The sequence below is a fragment of the Bombus vancouverensis genome, chromosome 10, assembly GCF_051014615.1.
Source record: "Bombus vancouverensis nearcticus chromosome 10, iyBomVanc1_principal, whole genome shotgun sequence".
Taxonomy (NCBI): domain Eukaryota; kingdom Metazoa; phylum Arthropoda; class Insecta; order Hymenoptera; family Apidae; genus Bombus; species Bombus vancouverensis.
Genome location: NC_134920.1, coordinates 113268 through 134636, shown reverse-complemented (window position 1 = coordinate 134636; position 21369 = coordinate 113268). Strand labels below are relative to the sequence as shown.

At 44.0% G+C, this 21369-nt stretch overlaps 1 pseudogene; it reads right to left on the bottom strand.

Moving 5' to 3' along the window:
- Positions 1–17329, bottom strand: LOC143303222 (GTPase-activating Rap/Ran-GAP domain-like protein 3; annotated as a pseudogene).
- Between the last annotated feature and the right edge of the window lie 4040 nt (positions 17330–21369).

Here is a 21369-nt window from a genome sequence, read left to right as displayed (position 1 = left end):
TTTAAATATGAACGTTTAATAGGTTATCATCTTCCTTTTATTTGCGGTAAATACATACATATAGAAATCGCTAGGCGATTTAACGGCGTACATTTTCTTTAATTATCCTTTTACGTATTAACCGTGGCTCCTATCGTACCTGTTGTAATTATCGGCAGAGGTAATTCGTCACGACAACCATCGAACGAGACCATCGACGTATAAGTTATCTACGAATTGCGTAAAAGTAATCGTAAAACTTGGTACAACTCGCGCGTAGACCTTGGAAAACCTTTGAAAGCGACGAGAATCCTTTGCTCTTTATCGTTCGTTCGCTCGAGTTGATAAGTCGGTAAAATAATTCTCGTAAAGCGGCTAAATTAGATCGCGTATATCATTTTGATTTTTCCAGTTCTCCGTAAAGAGTTCAGCTTTTAAATAACCCTTGATCGAAATTTAAAGCCGAGTAAATACGAATAAGACGAGAAAGGAATAAAAGTAACACGTGGACTGCGGATATTTATGCAGACTCTTCGACTTTGTCGTTAAGATAACGCTTTAACGTTCTAACATTAACAGAATAATCAAACTTGTTGTATGTTACGGGATATAATACCCGTCAAAATACACTGTACGTACTATTTATCATATATACCGATTTACACGAGTCCTTTACACGTACTTTTTACGATCAGATCTAACTATACGTAAAATTTCGTATCATTCTCTTTTCAGTTTCTACTTTTATTTATTATTTATTAGTTATTATTTATTATTTATTACCATCGTGCTAGTACTATCGGGGCATCTTTTTATCCGGTGCCTTGTCTCGTACTAAACATTCTTCTACCTATTATTATCATTGCTATTGTTATTGTTATTATTATTAGTATTATTATTATTATTATATAGGCATAGAGTGATTTTTCGTATTTGCGACAAGAACTTATCAAGATCAACGCTTCTTTCACGAGCAGCGAACGAAATCGCGTCGTAGACGTAATTTCGTAGAAACTGAAACAGCCGATAAGCTTTGTGCTTCTATAGTTTGACGAATAACGACAAATATAGCTATAGTCTGCGAAACTTGAAACGGGACACTCTGTGTAATTATTTCCTCGGATACTACGTCGTTAAAACAAATACGTTCGTATAGATTTATTTAAAAAACATATTTTTTCGTTGTTTACGTTTATGATATAGAAACCAGTTTGTAGAGTAATTCCTACACTTACGTACGTTTCGTTCTCCGTACGTTGAATCGAATCGATGGACGCTTGTGTGTGCTTGTACGTATCTCGCGAAGCGTGAATTTTGTAGGAACGTGGCTAAATTACAACAAGCGTCGTATCGCTCTCTCCTTGATCGAAACAAGCTATCCGGCATTTTTTCATTTCTCAAGATACGTCGCAATCATATCGTATAGACTGTTTGGAAATTATACTGTATATACGTCTATAATTATAATATATACGACTAGATATTTTAGGCGAAACGAGGAAAAACAAAGATGGCACGTTCTAACTTGCATTTACTTTTGGCATTTGTAATATTTCTGCCTGTCGCTCACTCCTACCCATGCTGCGTATCTCCGCGATTCTAAATCTCTCACAAATGCATAAATATCCGCCGTCCGATACTTTTCCAACTCTTTCTCTAACATTTTTCCAACGCGATAGAAACATAAATTTGATCTGGGTTCGATCAACGTTCGAATAAACGCTAACGCGGACAAAGTCAGGTTCGCATAAAAATTGTAAAACTGTTAATTAAACGGTCTAATTGTAAAAGAAGAGAAAGAAACGGCGCGCGTACGTGTATTTTATCTCGATTGCTCTTTGCAACGGCAGTAAATTCTAGCTACAGATGAAACGCACCGAATCGTGCACGATCCGTTGTCGCTTTTACAATTGGATCGAGGCACGAGCTTCAGGTGATCGCAGTTGCGATCTGTCGGAAGGAAGGTCGTTTATACGTTGTGCGCGAAGCTCGAGTTTAAAGGAAATTTTGTTTCACCCGTCGGCGCTCATGCACTCGCAACCAATCAACGACGATTATTACCAACGACGTTATTAATAAATAGCAGGCACGCTCGATCAACCATGTAACTTTTTGTACTAATAGAAATCACATTTTCGTATTTACGAAGACACGTGCTTTTCCTATCTTGCGTTTTACGCTTTATCGTAACTTAAACGTAAGTTACTAAACGCAGCAAGAACGTAAGACGTAGAGTATTGGAAAAACATCTATCGTTATACAGCTAAGAAACGATTAAGAAACGCGTTAAAAAGAAAATGGCGCATTTTTCATCGGTTAGATATGGAAAAGGTTACGGGATTAACTTAATAAGGAGCGAGTGTCGCTAGCGATCGCTAGCGATCCAGCCTATTTTCTGAGTCGAGGCGGAAGCACGTTGGTCGGCGATGGCGTTGGACTGCTGCTACACGATCTGCTCAACGCTCTGTGAGGCTCAACGCTGAGGAAACTCTTGTCGCTGGTCGGCGGCGCCGAGATGATTTCTGGCTCGGCAGGGCTGGCACAGCGTCGTTGCGAGCACGTTGACAAGCTACTTCTCGATAACGTTTGCAACGGTATTTGGTAGATTCTTATCGGCTTCCAGTCGCCCTGACTGTCTATGGAAAGCAAAAGATAATTATTCTCGATTATATCGATTTCCTACTCGTATCAACGTTAGCTACTATACTATACTATAACGCCAGATATAGTACGTCATGGTTTTCTAGACTTTTCGATTTAGCAAGTTGTTGGCATTGCAATGGCACAGTGTTGGCGCGTAAACGTGTTTATCGCTGCAAGCGTATTTTATATATATATATACCGTATACATATCGTTCTAAATAAATAAATAGATAAATAAATAAATAAATAAATAAAATAAATTATCCTATTAGGATAAATGTAGAATAAGTAGAATAAGTAGAAAATGACGATCGGTTTGGAGAAGACGGACACGTACTTTGCTGATTGGATCGAGACGTAGAAGATTGGGGGAAAGGAGGCGGACTGGAAACCGGTTCTTCCTTGTCCATGGGTTTCGAGTCCAGGCGAATTCTTTCGCATTTTCCAGGCAGAAATTCCGGAGCCGTTGTGGCGAAGAAGATGTCTTGCTTCGAAGTGATTAGATTCAGGTTTGGCATGGCGATCGTGTGCACCAAATTTCCATTGATTATCAATCGTATCTCCATGGTGTCGTTGGTAAAGGCGATCACGTAGGGAAAGGCACAGGCTGAAAGTTTGTATCGGGACACGAAGGATTATCGAAAAATAAAGAACGACGAAACGTAAAGATGCAAAGATACGTTACCTATTGCCGCAGGAACGGAATTCCAGTTGAAATCGAATTCCGTTGCTACGGTATTCTCTTCTAAGAGTTTTTGAAAGTGACACGTATCTGCGGTAAGAAAGGCAGGTAAGCGAGTATCGATCGACCACGTCGTTGTTGCATCGCTGCCACCAATTCTTCCTCCGTTTAACCATAATTCTACCGTTTATTATATTTATTAAATTCTTCGGTTTCCCATTTCGCTTCTTATTCGACTTTTAGCTAGATCGATATACGTAGGCACGACGTATCGTTGAAATCGAACGACGACCTTCTATCTTTAAATTTTGTCTACCTTTAAATTTACATTTTTCACCTTTATTCGGCTGTTTACAATTTTCAACTGTACTTTCGTATTACGTCGCTCTTTCGTCCAGTATACTACAGTAAGTACAACAGGCCAAAGAACCTTTACGTTTTTTACTTTACTTTACGACTTTGATACGTTCGATCGGTTTAACGTATAGCGGTGCGTTTGCTCCAACCTCTATACTATATACATATATAAATACGTACTGTTGTAGCAGAGTAACAATTCGGGTTCTTCGTCTTCGCAGAGATCCAAAGCAGCCACCACGTGTGGTTTCGGTGTTCCCTCGATGTGAAGAATTCTCGTGCTTCCAGAAGCTGAGATCAATTCAAAATGATGTCGGACACCGCAGCAAAGCGTCCATTCGTTGTTCGAATCTGTATTTTCTACTATCGTTACCAACGTCGGAGATTCGCTGGCGTTCAACTCCTTCAAATGCAAAAATCCTTCCACGGTGTCTGTGTCCGTAGCGGAACACCATGCGGTCCACGCGGCGCTATGTTTCCATTGGAAAACTATCAAACGTCGGCCGACCGCTACGCACTAAATAAAATAAAAAACGATATCCGAATTACCAAGGTAATCTGAATTTCTCTATTATCGTCCTATATTTATTCCTATATTTCCTATATTTATAATTCCTATATTTATAATTTACTCGAACAAAACTACTACTAACAAAAATATACATAACTATCGTACGAGTAGTTCAAGTAATTATTAGACAAATGGAAGATTAGATAAATTTGCTTTTTACTCGGTCCGGTAGATTCTAGGGTCTCGATGCCATCGCCATTGATACATCGTACACGCACCTATACTATACTATACTATGTTTAGCGACGCGATCCGAAAATCTTGGAATCCTGATAGAATATATATATATATGTCGGGTTAACATTAGGATTTAAGGCGCGTAACGATTCTTCGTTTGAATTAGCCATTGTTTTACAAAACAGAGAATATATTTACACGAATAAACAAGGTTTTACAAATATTATGAATAATGAATTTTTATAAATGATATGATTGATTAACAAATGATAAATTAAATTATTAATTAGATTAAAGAATAATAAGTTTTATCGAACAATAAAAGAAACGAATAATATATCTTACGATTTACTAATTTAACGAATAATGAAAATTAACGATTGATAAATTTACAAATATTGAATTTAATTTACGCTATAAACAATGATCCGGGGTTCAAACGAATCCACGGTCAACGGGAAAACTTTAAACAATTTTATGACACAAAAAAAATACGTTTGCCGAATCACTCGGAAAAATTACTCGATGTATCACTTTCCAAGGCGATCACACGAATGCCTCTCTGATTCAAATCTTTTTCGTAATCCGACTGCATTTGTTTGTTATATTCTCGCTGGAAACATCGAGAAGGTTCCAATCGTTGTTGCTAGGCAATATCTGTCAGAAGTTTGTTATATACTCCTTGGAAACATCGAGAAAGATCCAAACGCCGTTGCTAGGCAGTTTCTGTCTGGAGATTGATTCCTCATACAACGTGTGTCCCATTATATCGACATCTCTAAAGTACAATTCTATGTGATTTCTAGGGAGAACAATACAACCGATCCACACCTTCGTCAGGCAAAACGTTTATCCCGTGACCGTGGCTACGTTCAGCGACCAGTTGTCACCTCGAACCCACTTTCGCTTTTCACAAATGTCAAACAATTACAGATGACAATTACTTAATTACAGTTATGATAAGATCTGGGCTAAAGCATTAAAAGGCTTCCTCAAAATTGCATAGGGAAGGCTCCGGTTTTCATTTCATCTCCGACATATATATATATATATATATATATCAGATAAATTGGCAGACGATTCGAATTCGATCGGAGTCTGGAATCTTTTAGTATTTTTACGACAATTCCGAGTCCGATGATACGCTGTTTCGACAAAAGCAATGGAAAACACTCGCCTACGAAACACATTTAAACTTTCGCGACTTACTACTCGCCATACGATCCAGATATTTTCAGCTTCGAATCGTGTTCCAAGCGATTTTCAAGCGTTTGCGATCCCAATACGCGTATTACGTTAAAAAACAAAGAAAAACTCATCTTTATACGAACAGCCAAAGCTTCGACAGCAAGATCGTAAATTATCGAGCTTTTAATCAATATATATCGGATATATTTATCGGATATAAATATACGCAGCAGTGTAGCGGATGTAGCTTCCATGTGCAAACAAAGCTTAAATAAGCAAAATTACATAAGAAGAATCGATTCAAGTATAAGCGCTAATTCGAAAATAATTTCTTTAAATATTTCAGCAACGCGAAGCAACGATCGTTTTTCGCGTCTGTTTACACGTTACAAACACGATTGCTTTGCGTCAGCCGATCCACGCGAGTTACATCTGTACAGCGGTTTTTACTCGAGAAATTACGTAAATTGTCAACAACTCGAAAAATTAAGCCGCCACTGACCTTTCCTTGACAGCAACGTTTTTCGTCGTCTCGAGTCGATTGTCCAAATACAGTCTATTTTATAAACATACGCGCTACGTACTGCGTACGTTCGGTTAAAACGATAAATCGAAATAAGAGGAAAAATGTATATAAAAGTTGCTCGTACGAAACGATCAACTCTCTCCACTCGACAATTTCAATTCTTGGGAAAAATTGGAAAAGCCACTGTCGTCTATTCTTTTTCTCTCTCCTTTTTCCTTTTCTCTTGTTCGGTACATACCATGCGCAAATGAGAGCCACCAGGCATAGTAACGGTGTATAAATGGCAGCCCCGAGTTCTAGGTAGTCTTCTTTCCTTTATATGCGCTCGTCCTCTAACAGCCAAGGGACGAACACGAACACGAGTACGACGAATCAAGGGCTTAAATTTTGTAGTGGCTCGCGTGAAATTGTCGCAATCGTTTTCTTCGCTTTCGTCGCCGTCGTCGTCCGCATCGTCCTCGTCGCCATTGTCTTCGCACTCTTGATCGTCTTCACGATCGTTTGCAATTTCGGCAGACCTACTCGTCGTGCTATTCTCGAATTCTCTTAGACGAAAAACGTACACGTTGCTATCTTTGCCTTTATCACCGGCTCGAAACAACAATATTCCGTGTTGCTCGACCACGTCTAGCTGTTTAATTTGCACGGACTCGTCGAAGATCAGTCTGTGCGATAAACTGTCTGAAACAGAAAATGCATTGGAAGGTTCTTGCGTTTTGTAATTTCGTAGTTAGGAACAGAGAGAGAGAGAGAGAGAGAGCATCGGTTTTCTCTGTCCTCGACGAAGGAAAGCGTGCTCTCCTTTTATATATTTTATTATTTCATATATTTCATATTGTTATTTCATACACGCGTCATCTTCTTTCTTTCTTTCCTTTCTTCCTTTATGCTAACGAGGTTTTCGCTTAATAAATAAATCAATTTTCTGATTGTACAGTTTCGCACAATTTGTAAGAGAAGACGTATTTTCGAAAATATTCCCTGTAATGGTAAAATAAGGTTTTGATAATGCTCGATTCACCTTCGATCAGAAAAGTTCCATTCTCGGTAGCCAAGATCAGCTTGTTATCCAGCCAAACGTCGCCGCATACGACTTCGTGCGGGAAATCCGGATAGATACACCTCGGCTCCCACGGTCTAGGCTTCAAAGGACCAGCAGTGGCCAAGGAAGTTGGCGCCAAACCTCTGACGATCGCTTCGAGTTTCAGGGCCTGTCCGACGCGCACCATCTCCACGGCACGGGTCTCCTCGCGACGTCGACCTGGAGCCTCCACGACATCCGACAATGCTCGTCGGTTTAACATACTCTGCGAAAATTTCATCGATTTTCCTTTCTACGGGGAGAGTGTGCCGCCAACAGTTAATACATACAGCTAGTACAGTTTTCGTTGCTCGCCAGGCGACGCGGGCGGTTCGGAAATTCGTGCAAAGGCGGAGAAAAGTGGCAATTTACCGTTTTCACGATCATTTTATCGCTTGTCCCTGCTCCGATCGCGTTCTCCGATAGCGCGTTGTTCGAGACGTCGTCGACGAAATGTCGCAACGCAAAAAACGGCAACGCGCTATTAAAAGAGACGCTTGAAGCCAGAATTCACGTTGTATCATCTTTTACGTACTCGTTATCGTGCGATAGCTTTGGTCGAATAACGCCTACGTACAAGAAAACGCGTCGAAGCTTGTGTAAATATTGTATTTCGAGTAGTTTTATCCGCGTAGACGAACGAATTCGCGATAAATACTCCTGATAAATACTCGCGATTGCAATTACAAACAGCGTACTAATTAAAGGCAGCTGGACCGAATCTTTCAGCATTTTATCCAAAGTATTCTAGTATTTCTTACATGCCTTCTAATTCGGATTTCCCTAATTTGGCTTTCTAGCTACAGGTCGTCTGACGAATTTTCAACACGAAGAATATTATAGATGCGATAACGAACGAATCGAAACGCATTACTCGAACAAATAACAGAAAAACCGTGTTTTATTAATAACAACGAATAATACCGCAAGCACGTATAAATACAGAGATGTTCGATACTGGATAACAACGAGTACACAGGTGCCGATAATACTGTCGGAACTAAGAGCAACTTTATCAAAGAAGGATCTAAAAGCGAGAGGAAATGCATATAAATATGATTGATCGATTAGACTTACGTTGCTCTTGCTCTCCTGCGAGTGTTCTTGATACATATCCCGAAGAAGAGCGTCCAGGGTCCTTTCCCTTTTTTGAGCGAACGTTGGCGTGTTGAACGTGGCTTTCTCGCCGTTTATTAACTTGACGAGAAGAAATTCTCGCAGGGTGTACGGGTCCTCGAACACAGGCGGGCATGGAAGGCTCGGGCCAAACAGAGGAACGTTTTCGTCGCAGTAAATGGCCACGCGCCATCCTTTGCCGTTTTCTTCGGCCGATACCACGGCAAACACGTCTGTATTTGTAAATGTATCGCGTGAACGTCGAATTAACGATCTTGTTTATCCTTAGGAAAATATACAAGAAGATGGTGAAAGAAGACGTTGGAAGAAAGAGTTTTCTCCGCAAAAGTGGCGTGTATTTGCGAGAATGGGCCGACACATTGTTCGCAAAGGTGCGAACTCGTCGACCACCAGCTGCAAATTTGCGCCGCGCATCGCCCGTTGTAGCAGAACCGACAAACAGGTCTGCGACTTTGCAGCCGGCCGGTCGGTGGGTCAGGTTATTTACGGTAAAAATGGTATCGTCTACGGTATATCGTTATGTAACCGTCGTTATATTACGGGATTCTTAGGAGCTGCGACCAGGCATTAGCTCGTCAAAATGACAATTACGTCGACTAACGTCTCCCTCGACCTCGAAACCAATCGTTTCGCTCTCGTTCGAAACATTTCTCCACACGATTCGGTTATATCGCGGTTATATCGGTTATATCCGAAAAGATCGCAGCTCTTGCCTACACGGATAGACGTATTTATATTTTTATCTTACTTTGTTCTTTCCTCCTTATCTTACCGATCGATTAAAAATGATATTAGAAACTCAGCCTAGATCGAAAAAATGTAGATAAATGGCGTATCGACTTACGGGTAAATTGACTTTTGATGCAGTTTGGGTTGAAAGTGTCTATGGCGTTCGAGTCATCCGTGTAAATGATGTTAACGATATCGTTACCGATGTGTCGCTTTCTCTCCAATTGTTGCGGGTTGTCCTTCGAATAGGGAAGCATCGTACTCACATGGTACATCACTTCGTGTCCCGCGTACACCGTATAATAACTCTCGTTGCGAGTCATGTCGCCTGCAAACGTTCAGAGAGAGTTCGCACTTTGAAGAAGAAACTCGAAAAAAATACAACACGAAGAAAAAATAACAACGACGACAAACGAACATGAAAAACTAGCGTTTACCTTACCGTCGACCATATGTTCAAACCATAACTACCACCTACTAACTACATAGAAACGGAAATAAGAACGGTACCTTTTACGTCTAAACCATCTCGATACTTGTCCCAATTCTTCAGTTCTATCCTCTCGCCCACAATTTCCAGGAACTTGTCAAAATCTGGACTACCCTTCTCTGTAAACCGAGCGAACAGATCGCGTATCGAGACGAATTACGAATCAACGTTGGAATTGTATTTTTCTAAAACTTGAAACTCGCTATGAAACGGATACAAGGCGGTGAAAAATTGCTCGCGTAACAGTGCTATAGACTCGCGAGAAGCTACTTTTTCGTACGACGGTTAAAATGCTTGAAACGATCGAAACGGTTAAAACGGTCGTAATAGGTGGAACGTACGCTTTAAGCGAAAGCGACCGCCGTTCTTCCGCATAGTCGTCCAAGTTTCAAGGGTTGGTCGATTCGTCTTGGTTAAATTTCAATCGAAACTTTTCCTCCGCTTACCGTTGGATAGCATTTCGTCGTCGGTCGTTTGCCCTTTCTTCGCGTATATCACGCCAAACTTGAAGTTGACGGAACCCTCTTGCTCTTCCAGCAACAGCAGATCCTGCGATGCAAAAATTTCCAAAAGTTCAACTCCACCGTCTCCTTCTTACGATTTCCTACAGTTTCTCGCAATTTCGTACGGTTTCTGCCGTTTTCCCACACACACACACACTTGTAGAAATAAAGACGGAAAAGCTGTTTCTTATTAAGTTAATCGCAGGATTGGCCACTTACCTTTTGAAAACCTCGCGCGGAGCCTTATCGAGTTTCTCAAGACCAAAGAAATTGCTGAAATTTTACCAATTAGTTACTTCAACTTGACTTAATTTTAATTTAACCGAAGAAAATTAGCAATCAACGAGCAGTAAGCAAGTCCGTACCTCAAGATCTGCCTGATCGTCATCGTTTTGTTCGCAGAGTATGGCAGCGATATCTTCTGTGCGCCCTAAATTCGTTACTCTTTCATTCATCGATCGCTGTAAACTTTTTTTTGCCTCGCCTTTCTCTTACATAGTGTCTTTTAATACGTAATAACATCCGAAGAAAAAGTGTGGCTATAAAAAGTCACAGTATCGACACTGTTTAGTGATAAAACGGTTCGTTCTACCGTTCACCTACTAATCAATCGATTCTCGAGAGATTCGCAAGAACGTTCGATTCTCTAGCATTTAGCGGTAGACTTTCGTGCGTTTCGTTCTATGAAAATGAAACGCGGAGAACGCGATAAGTAGATAACGGTATCCTTCGTTGCGAGATAAGGCTATGTGCCGATACTTCTTCTATATATAACTATACATGGGTATAGCGTGCAAGTGCGTTGGCATTTTTCACGTAGAAATCTGCTTTTAGAAATTCATTCGTAGCAAGCGTACCGACGCCTAACTTTTTATCGCTTTCGATTTCTGTCCAAGATAATTGCACACAGGGATCGTCAATTTATTCCGCGATTCGTTCGTTACTCGTCCATCGAATAATCTTTAAAACGACGAAACGCGATCAGCTGTACGCGAAACCCGGTACACGAAAAACATATGGTTCGTCAAAGTACGATGTTGGAAACGGTCAGCTCCGCGGTAAATTTAGTCTTTCTTATTTTCTATAATTTACTTTTATCGTCTTATCGCCGATATTTACGTTTACGTTTTATTTTTTCATTAGTTTCGATCAAATCATCGTTCATTTCGAATAGAAAAGTATCTGACAAGTTGCAGTAGTTGTCGTAGAGGTACGTAGAGGTACAGGCGGATACTCACAGTTTTTCTCCATAAAATAACTCTGTAATGCGGCACGCTTTGATCGCTGACTTCGCTCGTCACCACCGATAGAAACAAGGGATTCCTTTCTTGGTCCGCGGCAACGTAATTTTGATGCACTGTAAACCAATTTTTCATCGAGTGACAAATATTTTCGATATACGTATAAGTAAGTAAGTAAGTAAGTAAAGTAAGAAATTATACGGATAACGAATTTTTTACGATAATAAACGTAAAAGACTGTCGGACGAGAACGGATCGAGCTAAATCCAAAATAAAAGAATAGGATATTGCTTGAAAAACGCTTGAATAGGATATTGTTCATCCGTCGTTCCTCTTATCCTGTACATGTATATCGAATATACGTACACTGATACTCTAAAAGACTCGTATAACATAACAGCATGTTCTTTACTCATGTTTTCCGAGAAAGTATTTGAAGTACCAGCGCGTTTGGTACTCTGGATTTTCCAATATCGGCGTATTCGGTGATCCGAACATCTGCACACGTGCAAAATCAGTTTCGCCACGGACGTAATCAAATTTTCTGTTAAACGAGGGGAAAGAAGCGGCGCAAGTGGAAAGCGGAAAGCAGGAATATCGCGTGTTTCATGCCTAATTTCTACCTTACTAATTAATTATCTAACTGTACAGAATTACATCGCATTACATCGAACGAATTAGGATCGCTAATAAACAAGTGCCTTTTAGAAACCATTTACATAGTCAGTTACAGCGACGAATACCTTTGTCGCGCATCGTCCACGAATAATCAAAGTAAACGCATTCCAGCATCGTTTTATCGAATTATCTGCGAAGCCGGTACTCCCACCGATCTTATCTCAATTCGTTAACGATAACTTATATATGGTTCGTTGAAAAGCACCACGACGATCAGTCGTCCATGGTACGCGGATGGATGGATGGTACTCGCTTCTCGATAAAAAATGAAAATTAAACAATATCCGGTTTCAATATGGCATATCCGGTTTCTGGATATTTACGAGTTTGCTCGTTCTTCGAATATTTCCAACGCGTTAACGAGTATTTTGTACGTCGTTGAAACTAACATGCCGCCGTAACAAAGAAGAAGGAATTTTATCAAGTTGAGAGAACCAGTTAAAAAGCAAACGGATTCGTATAATTACCGATCTCTTACTTCTTCTTTCTCGCCCGGCGAATCACCGTTCTCCACTCGAAATCTTCGTCCATTGTCGGACCCGTCTTGCTCCATTTGTGGCAGCTGAAACGCACCATATCGAGAGACTAAGGTTAGCGAGACCGTGCGAATCTCCTCCGACGACACACGGAAAAAGGAAAAGGAGACGAGAAACAGATAGACCGTCCCCTTTCTCGGCGCTATCGTTGCGCGCGCCTTTCTTCCTTTCGGAACGCGTGCACGAAAAACTATTTTAAAAATAGTCTCGCGTACCATGTCTCGCGTATTACGCGTTACTGCCAAATTCTCTCGGCGCGCACATCTATATCAAGTCGATTTTCAATCGCCCACTCTCCATACAAATGACCACCGCGCTGCTTTCCAAACTCACCATTTCCACGCTGCCGTAATATCGCCTGGAGAGGACACCCCGCCTCGAAATGGCATCCGTGCTGCATCTGAAAATATCATACTGTAATATCGAAAAATAAGGATAGAAAATTTTTTTTCCGATTACTTACAATTTATTAATATTAAATTGAATATACAAATATAAATTGGACAGAGAACGATATTTATTTAACGGAAACTAAATGCAATACTCGTATCTATATCAAATAACTTTACAGTTATTTGATCACTCTCGTCACAACGAATCTAACACACACACTCTCTCTCTCTAACAACTCTATCAATTCTCACGACTCTACTCTTCGACGACTCGAAACCTCTAACGACTCTACTCTTCGACGACTCAATTAGCTCTGATCTTCGCCAATACACTCCTGCCCGGTCGTGCTCGCTCTTGCTCTCGTCCTCTCACACACATACACACTTTTCGGCTCACATACTCTGGCCTCTCGATTGCCACTCCTTGAAATATGAAACCGTACCACTGTTTTGACGCTGCTTATCCTTTCTCGTGTCGCTGTTACTAGGCGCTCTTGGATGTAAACAAACCACGAAAGACGACGTACACGGTGTTTTCTAATTTCAGCCGATCTCCAATCAAAGCTATTCTACGATATTACAATACGCGTTTAACGTTCTACGCGGCCACGACGAAACGAAGAAACGGTCGCGGTCTCTTTTGCCCAGCTTCCTGCCCGTGTTTATTGCTTCTTTCCCAGCAAAAAATCTGGGTTAACGAGGCCCCTAAGAAACGAACCACACGTTTCCCGATGAAATTCTTTCTTTACGGCAGACACTCGGTCGCAATTATTTTTCACCCGAGTTATCCAAATAATTCTGCTGTACGATTTGCCGGTGCTCGTTAAAACTTTCCACGATATCCGAACCATCGAATAATAGTTTCTCTAATAGTGTCGTTGCTCTTGTTTCTAGTCGAATTCAGAGTGGCGAGTGAATCTCTATAGCAAGGTTCATCGATTACCAAAGCGTATAACCGCGATCGGTTGACGATCGTCGAACCAGTAGCAAACTACAACCAGCCCCTAAACACTGCTCTATCCAATACATCCGTCCAATTTTGCGTATCCGTCCGACTTTGTCGCGTTTACGCGTCGATACGATCGTCGTTGACGCGTATCTCTAAAAGAACAAACGATTAAAAATATGGAAACAGGTAACTCGGAGAAATTATTAGGTCCGAAAAGGTAAGGAAAATTCAAAGGATAAACTATAGTATCCGGAGTGGACAATTTTTCAGCCTTTTGCCGTTTGTCCTCGTATCTTCTCGCGGGTATTTTAGGAGTTTTAGACCTAAACTCTGTGTACGATCTTAGCCATAGCGTACGATATGGTATATATATACCTCGATTCTAGCAATGACCTTCGACACAGCGCGAATTACGTTCGTACTCGTATAGCGATACGAGCGATACGCGTCGCCGTCTCATTCGATGCAATAGCGATGCGTAGAATCGCAAGCGATGATAAATGGTTAGCAGAGCAGCGAAGGAAGTTTCCAACGAGAATTTATCCGCAACGAGATTTTCGCCTCGCGTTTTTCCGCTTTCCAATCGTTCTTCGTGTTTTCATGCGTGTTTTCATGCGTGTTTTCATGCGTGTTTTCATGCGTGTTTTCATCGAACCGGTTACTTCGAACGCCTCGTAGCGGCAAACCCAATATATCGAATATATAAAATAGCGCGCGTTACTATACGACACGCGTTATAACTGCTATATCGTATCGCAAACTCGCATATCGCTCAGCCGTTTTCCGACACAACGATAATAGACCATGTTTAAAGAAACGTACGCATGATGGCTGGATCGTCGGTGAAGATGCGCGCAACGAGCAGCAGACGACAAGGCAGGCACGCAAACCGATCTCGACCTGTTCCTCTGGATCGTCCGAGAAGCAGGCAACGTCTCTTCGTCGCCGTCGCTTTCCGTCACCGAATTCCCATTTCCAGCGCAACTCTCCCTTCCCCCTTTGCTTCGCTTGCTCGAGAAATTCTCCTTCTCTATGCCGACGGTCGTCGACGAGGTCGAGCTCACCGGCAACGAGACTGCCGACACGTTCGTCGACGAGCCGCTCGTCAACGAGACTCCTCGCAAACGAGACACCAGCTTTATGTCCAAGCACAACATCTTTCCACTCTCTCTTCCCTTTCCTCTTTAATTTCCCCCTTTAAATAGTTTTCCCGCCATCTTTACCGATGCACAGTTTCCGTTTCCGTTTCCACGATCTCGTAATTGCTCGAAACAGCACCTTTCTTCTACTCGAAATGTTCACCTTTAATCCGATCCGGTAAAAAACGTCCGTCTTATTATACGCGAGATATTAACGTGTACAGCGTCATTTTCCTACCAAAGCCACAGTAACGACAGAAAATCGTAGAAAGCACGTCGTACACTTTCGTCGTGTGCGAAAACTTTGCACACTGCAACCTTCCGATAATACGTCGATACCGTAGCTTCCCCCGTAGCTCTGTTACGTTCTTTGCCTCTTTCAAATCGATCGCTGTATTAGATACGTTACAAACGATTACTATGTTCAACGACGAACAATACCAACTTAACCACCGATTTACGCTAAGAAGATCGTAGATTTACCATTTGCAAAGGAAAAAGAACGTTTGTTAATTTCTGAATTCTAGTTTCTTCTTTGCTTCGTCTCGTTTACTAAAATCAGCCAGTCAAGATATTATCTTCGTATCGATGTCGTAGAATGTAAATACTTTTTGTAAGAGCGTACAAAATACCGAGCAGAGGGCAAACGGATAAACGAATACATTGTTCAGAGATGTCGAATCGATCCGATTCGAGGATCGTTTCCGAAATTTCATTATTTAATTAGAAAGAAAGAGAAGGTCGACCGATAACCAGATTCGAATTCCCGCGCCTCGAATCCGTATTTCCAGAAACAGAGTCGGAATTACTCTGTCAACACCTTACCACGGCCAGTATTCCGTTCGCATAATTATAATAATTTCTCGGTTCATCCTCATTAAGAGCTACAACGAATTCCAATACTTGGCCAGCGTAACTGTAGCCACCAACTGTTGCAACGGCTACGAAAAGTATTTGTACGTCCTTCTAAGTATTACAGCATTTACTATTTTATTACTATTTAATTGCGCTCGAATATACAAAGTTTCGTATCTTTACTCGTTTAGTCGTATGTATTTTCATACGACAGCGAGAAATTTATTTTCCAAAAACGAATTCGAACGCTACAAAGCGAGCGTTAGCGAGTTTTACATTTCATTCCGATTTATACGTAGATGCTGAATTTTGTATATACGTAGCTCGAAAATCGCTCGAGGGCGAAAGATGCGACAATTCCGAACAAAAGTAGCAAAGTAGTAGCAAAAGTAGCAAATGTAACAAGAAATCTGGATAACAGTCTAAACTACAGCCTTAAACAGAGATCTCCGAGTATATAACGAACTTGATACCATCGCTAGTTATCCGTTGAAAGCTTCGAGGTTCGTAGCATTGGTGCCAAGTTGCGTGATTTATTACCATCGATAAACCACCTTTTTTAAACATGCTGGCTGTCGGACGCGCGCGGACATCGATATCATTGACCGAGTTTCCCTGTTCCGCAGGTCTCTAACCCTTTTGAAGATCGTGGCTACATAATGGAAAAGAGTACCGACGACACTGACCGAGTCCCTTTGCCTTTGCTTTCCTCTCACTTTTTGCTTAACCAGATCTTTCACGTTGAACGAAGCGGCAGTCGATAGGTTGATTTTAATAATCAGACTTCTCTTCCTCTCTCTCTCTCTCTCCCTTTCACTCAGCTTTGGCACGTTGAAGCTCGGTTATCGCGCCTGGATTGTAAGCGCCCTCCTCCTCCTCCTCCACCTCCACAAAAAAAATGCGTCCGATTATTCGATGTAGGAAAGTAAGAGAGATAAAAAAAATGTACTTCTATTATCGATAATTGACAAGAGAGATCTTCTTCTCACAGTCTAAAAGATATTCGATGCTGAATCGGTTAATATAATTTCTGCCTTTCCACTTCCTCAACCCGATCGAGCGTTCGCTTGACTGTAAAAAATTTCATTTTCAATTCGATTAATTTTATTTATCGATCGTTATCAACGATAGAGTCGTACGCGTGTTTTAAGAACGAACGAAGAAAGAACGTTTTAAGGAACGATATTACTTCGATATTCACGATATCGATATCAATAATTTTCACTTTTCGTTATTAATTTCCCAACTATTTCAAATGACACCGTATAATTCGCAAAAATATCGATCGTCTTGCAACAACAAAGCGTCGATCCCTTCGTTTTTTCTCCCCTTTCTCGTAAAAAAAATCTTCAAAGTATCAAACGGGCATATACTCGTTGGTTAAATACACAAAAATTCAAATCTTTCGTTTACGAATTTCGTAACGTTCTATGCAGTTTCGTTCACACTGCGAAAAGTGCCAAGATCTTCGGGCAATCGTTTTCATTACCTATTTTACGATGCCCTTTTCGTCGCATTGCGACCACCGTCACCATTATTTGATCGTCGAACGACTCTAAAACGAATCGATCTCACATTATCTTCCAATGGAAAGGCTTTCTTACAGCCTCATACCCGTCACATAGCCACCAAACAGTTTCTTTATCGATGATTCTCACGGTCGATCATCGACGATCAACGGTTCGTTCGAGCGTAATAGCTGCACATAGCCACTGTCGTCGAGTTCGGGTCCGGACGACCTTGATCTCGGCCGTCGTCGATTCAGCCTACGTATCGTATCGATGGGAAAAAGAAAAACGAAAAGGCGCGGATAGAAAACGCGAGTGAAACGATAACACACGGTAGCAGTGACGTTACCGCGTCGGTAAGCACGAAATCGATAAATTGTGACGAATCGATCGAGTATCGGATGGATGAAAAATCGAAGAATTTGCCACGGGTCTCCAACCCCTATTGACAGAGTCAGGACACGACCCTTTCCGAACGAGGATGCAGCGAGTCACGATCAGAGAGCAAGTACTCTTACTAACACGGCGACTCGACGACTGGCGCCACGTCGTCGAGCTCATTGGCTCTCTTTCGTGACCCTCCTCTGACGCCCTCCGCCCCTCTCAACCGAGATCTATCTCGTATGCTTTCAGTCTTATCGCGGTGGCTTCGTTCCTTTCCTGTTCGCGACCTGTACGTGCGTGCTCTCTCTATACATTCGCCTGTCTCCTTCTACCCTACCAACCGACCTACGTGACGGCGCGGCGACGCGGCGACGCCGCACCGCAACGCGCTCTCACCCTCGCGTATTATATCAGCGAAACTTTTTATCCTCCTCGAATTCTGCGCTTTGCACATTTTTCCAGCATTACATATAGATTGAATTAAAAAAGTTGCTTAAAAATTATACTATACTATATATAATTATACTATACTATAATTATATTATACTATACTATACTATACTATACTATGCTATGCTATGCTATGCTATGCTATGCTGTGCTGTGCTGTGCTGTGCTGTGCTGTGCTGTGCTGTGCTGTGCTGTGCTGTGCTGTGCTGTGCTGTGCTGTGCTGTGCTGTGCTGTGCTGTGCTGTGCTGTGCTGTGCTGTGCTGTGCTGTGCTGTGCTGTGCTGTGCTGTGCTGTGCTGTGCTGTGCTGTGCTGTGCTGTGCTGTGCTGTGCTGTGCTGTGCTGTGCTGTGCTGTGCTGTGCTGTGCTGTGCTGTGCTGTGCTGTGCTGTGCTGTGCTGTGCTGTGCTGTGCTGTGCTGTGCTGTGCTGTGCTGTGCTGTGCTGTGCTGTGCTGTGCTGTGCTGTGCTGTGCTGTGCTGTGCTGTGCTGTGCTGTGCTGTGCTGTGCTGTGCTGTGCTGTGCTGTGCTGTGCTGTGCTGTGCTGTGCTGTGCTGTGCTGTGCTGTGCTGTGCTGTGCTGTGCTGTGCTGTGCTGTGCTGTGCTGTGCTGTGCTGTGCTGTGCTGTGCTGTGCTGTGCTGTGCTGTGCTGTGCTGTGCTGTGCTGTGCTGTGCTGTGCTGTGCTGTGCTGTGCTGTGCTGTGCTGTGCTGTGCTGTGCTGTGCTGTGCTGTGCTGTGCTGTGCTGTGCTGTGCTGTGCTGTGCTGTGCTGTGCTGTGCTGTGCTGTGCTGTGCTGTGCTGTGCTGTGCTGTGCTGTGCTGTGCTGTGCTGTGCTGTGCTGTGCTGTGCTGTGCTGTGCTGTGCTGTGCTGTGCTGTGCTGTGCTGTGCTGTGCTGTGCTGTGCTGTGCTGTGCTGTGCTGTGCTGTGCTGTGCTGTGCTGTGCTGTGCTGTGCTGTGCTGTGCTGTGCTGTGCTGTGCTGTGCTGTGCTGTGCTGTGCTGTGCTGTGCTGTGCTGTGCTGTGCTGTGCTGTGCTGTGCTGTGCTGTGCTGTGCTGTGCTGTGCTGTGCTGTGCTGTGCTGTGCTGTGCTGTGCTGTGCTGTGCTGTGCTGTGCTGTGCTGTGCTGTGCTGTGCTGTGCTGTGCTGTGCTGTGCTGTGCTGTGCTGTGCTGTGCTGTGCTGTGCTGTGCTGTGCTGTGCTGTGCTGTGCTGTGCTGTGCTGTGCTGTGCTGTGCTGTGCTGTGCTGTGCTGTGCTGTGCTGTGCTGTGCTGTGCTGTGCTGTGCTGTGCTGTGCTGTGCTGTGCTGTGCTGTGCTGTGCTGTGCTGTGCTGTGCTGTGCTGTGCTGTGCTGTGCTGTGCTGTGCTGTGCTGTGCTGTGCTGTGCTGTGCTGTGCTGTGCTGTGCTGTGCTGTGCTGTGCTGTGCTGTGCTGTGCTGTGCTGTGCTGTGCTGTGCTGTGCTGTGCTGTGCTGTGCTGTGCTGTGCTGTGCTGTGCTGTGCTGTGCTGTGCTGTGCTGTGCTGTGCTGTGCTGTGCTGTGCTGTGCTGTGCTGTGCTGTGCTGTGCTGTGCTGTGCTGTGCTGTGCTGTGCTGTGCTGTGCTGTGCTGTGCTGTGCTGTGCTGTGCTGTGCTGTGCTGTGCTGTGCTGTGCTGTGCTGTGCTGTGCTGTGCTGTGCTGTGCTGTGCTGTGCTGTGCTGTGCTGTGCTGTGCTGTGCTGTGCTGTGCTGTGCTGTGCTGTGCTGTGCTGTGCTGTGCTGTGCTGTGCTGTGCTGTGCTGTGCTGTGCTGTGCTGTGCTGTGCTGTGCTGTGCTGTGCTGTGCTGTGCTGTGCTGTGCTGTGCTGTGCTGTGCTGTGCTGTGCTGTGCTGTGCTGTGCTGTGCTGTGCTGTGCTGTGCTGTGCTGTGCTGTGCTGTGCTGTGCTGTGCTGTGCTGTGCTGTGCTGTGCTGTGCTGTGCTGTGCTGTGCTGTGCTGTGCTGTGCTGTGCTGTGCTGTGCTGTGCTGTGCTGTGCTGTGCTGTGCTGTGCTGTGCTGTGCTGTGCTGTGCTGTGCTGTGCTGTGCTGTGCTGTGCTGTGCTGTGCTGTGCTGTGCTGTGCTGTGCTGTGCTGTGCTGTGCTGTGCTGTGCTGTGCTGTGCTGTGCTGTGCTGTGCTGTGCTGTGCTGTGCTGTGCTGTGCTGTGCTGTGCTGTGCTGTGCTGTGCTGTGCTGTGCTGTGCTGTGCTGTGCTGTGCTGTGCTGTGCTGTGCTGTGCTGTGCTGTGCTGTGCTGTGCTGTGCTGTGCTGTGCTGTGCTGTGCTGTGCTGTGCTGTGCTGTGCTGTGCTGTGCTGTGCTGTGCTGTGCTGTGCTGTGCTGTGCTGTGCTGTGCTGTGCTGTGCTGTGCTGTGCTGTGCTGTGCTGTGCTGTGCTGTGCTGTGCTGTGCTGTGCTGTGCTGTGCTGTGCTGTGCTGTGCTGTGCTGTGCTGTGCTGTGCTGTGCTGTGCTGTGCTGTGCTGTGCTGTGCTGTGCTGTGCTGTGCTGTGCTGTGCTGTGCTGTGCTGTGCTGTGCTGTGCTGTGCTGTGCTGTGCTGTGCTGTGCTGTGCTGTGCTGTGCTGTGCTGTGCTGTGCTGTGCTGTGCTGTGCTGTGCTGTGCTGTGCTGTGCTGTGCTGTGCTGTGCTGTGCTGTGCTGTGCTGTGCTGTGCTGTGCTGTGCTGTGCTGTGCTGTGCTGTGCTGTGCTGTGCTGTGCTGTGCTGTGCTGTGCTGTGCTGTGCTGTGCTGTGCTGTGCTGTGCTGTGCTGTGCTGTGCTGTGCTGTGCTGTGCTGTGCTGTGCTGTGCTGTGCTGTGCTGTGCTGTGCTGTGCTGTGCTGTGCTGTGCTGTGCTGTGCTGTGCTGTGCTGTGCTGTGCTGTGCTGTGCTGTGCTGTGCTGTGCTGTGCTGTGCTGTGCTGTGCTGTGCTGTGCTGTGCTGTGCTGTGCTGTGCTGTGCTGTGCTGTGCTGTGCTGTGCTGTGCTGTGCTGTGCTGTGCTGTGCTGTGCTGTGCTGTGCTGTGCTGTGCTGTGCTGTGCTGTGCTGTGCTGTGCTGTGCTGTGCTGTGCTGTGCTGTGCTGTGCTGTGCTGTGCTGTGCTGTGCTGTGCTGTGCTGTGCTGTGCTGTGCTGTGCTGTGCTGTGCTGTGCTGTGCTGTGCTGTGCTGTGCTG